We start from the raw sequence: 6,272 nt of genomic DNA, 5'->3' as shown, positions 1-6,272 counted from the left end.
AAAACCTGCATGACCCAAGAAACTGCGAATGCCTTTGATGGATGTCGGCGGGGGCAATTTTTCAATCGTCTCCACCTTTGCTTTATCCACCTGTAGACCATCTTTTGAAACCTTGTGCCCCAAAACTATACCTTCACGTACCATGAAATGGCACTTTTCCCAGTTTAGCACCAAGTTTGTCTCTTCACACCTAGCTAGCACTTTATCAAGGTTCATCAAACAACTATCAAAAGAACATCCAAACACAGAAAAATCGTCCATGAATACTTCTACAAATCTTTCAACCATGTCAGTGAAAATAGCCATCATACACCTTTGAAAAGTCGCAGGTGCATTACAAAGACCGAAGGGCATTCTCTTGAACGCATACGTGCCATAAGGACATGTAAATGTAGTTTTCTCTTGGTCTTCTGGGGCTATAGCAATCTGATTATACCCCGAATAACCGTCCAGGAAACAGTAGTATTCCTGGCCAGCTAATCTATCAAGCATTTGGTCAATAAAAGGAAGGGGAAAGTGGTCTTTCCGGGTGGCATTGTTCAGTTTTCTGTAATCTATGCAAATTCTCCATCCAGTGACAGTTCTTGTAGGAATTAAGTCATTATTTTCATTAACTACTACGGTTATCCCCCCTTTCTTCGGCACACATTGAACGGGGCTTACCCATTTACTATCAGAGATTGGAAATACAATACCTGCATCAAGCCACTTAATCACTTCTTTTCTTACCACTTCTTTCATGATTGGATTTAGTCGGCGTTGGTGTTCTACACTTGGCTTGTGTCCGTCCTCCATGAGGATTTTGTGCATGCAGAAAGCTGGACTAATGCCTTTAATGTCAGACATTGTCCACCCAATTGCTCGCTTGTGCTCACGTAGCACCCTTAATAGCTTTTCTTCCTGTAATTTAGACAAGTGAGCAGAAATAATAACAGGTAAAGTGTCAGAACTTCCCAAATAAGCATATTGAAGGTGAGGGGTAGGGGTTTAAGTTCCAAATTTGGAGCTTTTTCAATTGACGGCTTTGGTGGGGGGCCACTTGGCCTATTCAGGGGCTCAAACGGGATTATTCCTTGCATGTAACCACATGATGTATCTAGGATATGCATCATCTCCTCAACCTCATCATCCATCTCCAAGCTATCAAACATCATGATTGCTTTTTCTAAACAGTCGTCTAGATATACACTCGTGTCAAGAAGTTTCTCATCCACCTCCACCACAGATATCATAGAGAGCTCCTCATAGTGGCGGGGAAGTTGGATTGCTTTGTAGACATTGAAGACTGCTTCCTCGTTATCCACTCTCATAATCATTTTCCCTTCTCTCACTTTAATTATTGCATCGCCAGTAGCCAAGAGAGGTCGTCCCAATATGATTGGAACTTGTTCATCAGCCTCGAAGTCTAGAATAATGAAGTCAGCTGGGAAGATGAATTTTCCAATTTGCAGCAGCACATCTTCAATCACTCCTTCGGGGTAGGCTATGGACCTATCAGCTAATTGCAACATCACGGTGGTTGGTCTCGGAGCTCCCAGACCTAATTGCTTAAACAAGGATAAAGGCATCAGATTTATGCTTGCACCCAAATCACACAGAGCACGTCCCACGTCAATATTACCGATTTGTACTGGAATGGTGAAGCTGCCAGGATCCTTAAGCTTTTGGGGAAGCTTGTTTTGGACCCTTGATGTGCACTCCTCAGTAAGTGCAACCGTCTCGAACTCAGTCAATTTCCTCTTATGAGCCACTATGTCTTTTATGTACTTAGCGTACTTTGGAATTTCACGAAGTACATCCACTAATGGAATATTTAATTGAACCTGACTCAACATGGAGAGAAATTTGTTGAACATGCGATCGTCATTCCTTTTCTGTAATCTTTGGGGGAAAGGTGGTGGTGGCCTTGTAACCTCCATTCGCTCTGAACTTGCATCATCTTCCTTTGACTCTTGTGTTGCCTTAGGTGTCAACTCCCCCTCAGGTATAGGTTTTTCTTTTATCTTCCTTGGCACTTCCTCTAGTTCCCTCCCGTTTCTAAGTGTAACTGCATTAACTTGAGGGTTCTTCTCTGTATCACTGGGAAGTGAGCCTGTAGGTCTAGTATTTTGGTTTGCTGCTAACTGCCCCATTTGCCTCTCAAGATTTCTGAAATCGGTCCTGAGCTGTTGTTTGTCTAGCAACAACTTTTTCAGCAAGTCATTCGTACTTTCTTCCATTTGTTGGGGTGGCTTCTGAGGTTGAGTAAAATTCCCTTGAGGCCTATACTGATTCTGTTGACTTCCGCCCCATGAGAAGTTAGGATGATTCCTCCAGTTTGGGTTGTAAGTGTTCCCATATTGCGCATGTTGATTCATAGGACCTCTGTTTTGTTGCCCCACATAGTATATAGATTCAGGATTCGTGGGGCACATGTCAATCATATGACTGTCTCCGCATAGTTCGCAACAAATAGACATCTGCTGTACATGTTGCATTTGTTGTGTTGTCATTCTATTTATCTGATTTGCCAATTTTGCTATATCGGCTCTCATGGCGGAAAAGTCATCAAGCTCAATCAAACCGGCGGCCTTCTGTTTAATTCCCCTTCGTGAATCCCCCTCTCCTTGCCAATTATGGTCATTAGCAGTGAAATTATTTAGCAAGAGTTGTATTTCACTATACGGTCTTGCCATGCAACTACCCCCACAAGCTGAGTCAAGATTCATCTTTGATGCTTCATCTAACCCATCAACAAAAGTGTGACCCAATACCTCATCAGTTTGACAATGATGCGGGCAGTCTCTGAGTAGCTTCTTGTATCTTTCCCAAGCTTGACGAAGTGTCTCGCCATCCCGTTGTTGGAACCCAAGAATTTGGCTCCTCAGCGACTTTGTCTTCTTAGTTGGGAAAAACTTGATCAGGAATTTCCTTGCTAGATCATCCCAAGTGTGGATAGAGTTCGCGGGCTCCTTTTGCAACCATTCTTTAGCTTCCCCCAACAGTGAAAAAGGGAATAGTGTCAGCCTGACATAGTCCTTGGAGACGTTCGGATAATTGTAAGTGTCCGTGATTTCCAAGAAGTTCTGAATATGCCTCTGCGGGTCCTCATGAGATAGACCCACATATTGTCCTGTGGACTGAATCAGCTGTACCATGTACTGTTTGAGTTCAAAATGCCCAGTGATATCAGGCTTCACAATAGCCTGAGTCATATTCGCAAGATTGGGCCTTGCGGCTTCAATTACCGGACGCTCTTCATTGCCTGCCATATCTATTGGCTGTGGTTGGACTGCGATGTCCAACTCTCTTTCTATTCTCGTTCTAGCTTCGTGTTCCCTTCTCACTCTATGTAGTGTTCGTTCGATTTCTGGATCAAGAGGAATGAGGTTGTTTGCACTTCTACTCCTCTGCATTCGAGAGAAGACCCTGCGTTGACACAAACCAGGCAAACTGAAAATTAAAACTTGAAAACAAATATCTAATAAAAGCTTAACTTAGTCACGTAGCTAATTTCTAAGTCCCCGGCAACGGCGCCAAAAACTTGTTACGGCCAAACACACTCACGCAAGTATACGTGGTCGTCAAGTAATAAAGTAGTGAATAAAGTATCGTTCCCACGAAGACTTATGATTAACTTTGACTAATTCAAACTCGAATAGCTTATTGATTCAAGATATTTCTAACAAAATATATAATTTTCTAACTTACTACCTACGGACGATCAAATAATGAATCGCTAAGAATTCAACACAACACTTAAATAGTTTTGTTCAACAATCAATAAGATATAATATTCCAGGGTCACGGGTCATCTAACATTCATGTTGCATTCGTATTTTAAAATAGCTAATTGATTTATCTGAATTGTTGATTCACAGGGTTAATTTCACTCGTAAGAATCTGTCGAGTTCTTACTCGCATGCTCAAGTTAACTTAATACCTATATGTCTATGGAATTAAGTTTAACAAGAACTCATTTACAATTCCTGTATTTTAACCGAGTAAGGCAATTAGGTATATGTCTATCCTAATCGCGAATCCTTTCCCCGATGCCCGGGTTTTGAAAACTTACTCTATTTACTTCTATATGCAATCTAGGGTTCCCACTTTCGAGTTCAACTCTAGATTCGTAGATAGTATTTCACTGTTAATTACTCAGCAAAATAATTAGAAACAGAATTAAATAAACAACCCAATATGATAAACCCAACGTCGTCAAATTAAACTTCAAACATCAACATTCATGTATACCCATGACCCTAGAATAATAGGGTTCTTAGCCACTCATATTCAGGCAATCATCCCAAATTTCATAAGATTGCATAAAAATCAATAAAAGAAAGAAAGGATAAAACTCCAGACGAATTCCGTGGTCTTTGAACTTGGTTATAGCCTTTTTTTCTTCTCTTCCCCCGTCTCTCCCCTCTACAAGAGGCGTTTTTTTAGCTTATATATCGCGTCCAAAAGTTGTAATCTAGAGTTCTCCTAACTCTAGTCCAAATCGGCTTCAGGGGTTGATGCTAAGGCGGATGCGACGCATCCACCTCGTCCTCCATTTCTTAACTTTGCATGTGAGGGTAGACGCGACGCATCCAGCCTTCTCTTCTACTTCCCAGTTTCGCACGCTATGGCCCAACTTCACTGCTAAGGTTGCACGCAGGATGATGTTTTCCTAGGTTGGATGCGACGCATCCAACCCTTCTTCCTCTGGCTAAACCACCTTTTCTTCATATTTTGCACTCCGAACACCTTAAATCGTCACACATAACTTAATTAGTCATCAAACCAATAATTATACCATGTTGGGAGTTTTAAAGATTAAATAACATCAAGAAGTGGTTAAAACATGGGTAAAGTAATATCAACACATATCGAAATATGCCAAACATCAGTCCTTATCCAATAGTCCTTATCTATTGAAGTTATTACCTATTTGACTAGCCAGACTAAATAGAAATAAAACTAACTTTTTTTGGATGGGTAAAAATAGAATGATAAATAAATAGAAAAAGTTATTGCTTGTCCATTACAGACATGGGATCCAAAGGAGTATTCAAAGAGCTATTTTACGATGAGTTTAATATAGTTATCTTAATCTCTTTTCATCCCTCCCGATTGAGTTTTGCAGACTATATCTCAAATAATAATACATCTCATAGAAATTTATCCATTATTTTTATAAAATAATATAAATTTGGGTCCGGGCCCAGCACAGGCCATTCTCTATAAGTAGAAAGTATAAATATGTCCCCAAATGAGTAGCGCTAGCCGTGAAAGAAATTATAAAAAAAGTTGATTATACTATGATATTAAGAGTCAAAATATTTAAAATGCAAACTCACAAAAATACATAAATCCCCTACACGGCGAAGACTAGTATATTATATAAGGAGAGGAGCCAGGGGTTCACATGCACCATGCTCTTCCATATAGATATCATCCGATGGATATTTGGTCAAGACTATATAAGAATACAATCTTCAAACAATAAAAGACAAACAAATTGATCAATTGCATTTGGGAGGAAGTGTTAACCAGTAAAATTAGGCTCTGTGTTTCCAAATTGAATACATAAAGACGACGGTCTACGTGCTTAGTGAAGTAGATGGATTCTCTCTTGAGATTAGTAACTTTTGTGGAGCAAATTGTTCCCCGATAATCCTCTAGAAAAATTGCAGTTTCGCCAATACTTTTCACCTTTACCCACGTTTTTTCTATAAAATCAAATCGAAACACCAGAAAGCCGTATATCTCCTGCATTTGCCATCCATGATACAACATGTGAACATATAACAACGCGTCATTATCGTATTGAATGAGGTTACACGCATAGTGTGGCATGTCTAAGAATTCTCCAAAATCATCCGGGGGATGGTTAACCATTGGTGTAGCTGTTACTATTCCTGAGTCATGATCTAGATCGAAAAGTACTAGAATTTCTTTTTGAAAAGATAATCCATAAAGCTTTCCTATGAAAATTGTCCAGAACCACATTATGCTATTTTCACTAATTGGTTGTAAATCATATTTGTGAAATTCTTGATTATACGTCCCTGGCTTACAAAAATAAAGTGAAGACGGGGGGTCAAAGAAGAGAATGCAATATTCAGGCTCATGGGGTGGTGCGGACAAGAGGCATTGTAGTTCGTTGTATCTAGTATCTGGGAGTGGTGGGAGTTGAATTTTGTCATTTGAAATAGGATTCCAAATGTAGCAATCTCCAGAATTAGAGTCAAGTAATACCAGCCACCCATGAGCACATTCACATATCTTTTTGTTTCGAAGCTCTG

The sequence above is a fragment of the Nicotiana tabacum genome, chromosome 2 (assembly GCF_000715075.1).
Source record: "Nicotiana tabacum cultivar K326 chromosome 2, ASM71507v2, whole genome shotgun sequence".
Classification (NCBI taxonomy): domain Eukaryota; kingdom Viridiplantae; phylum Streptophyta; class Magnoliopsida; order Solanales; family Solanaceae; genus Nicotiana; species Nicotiana tabacum.
Note: the sequence above shows the minus strand (reverse complement) of the source record.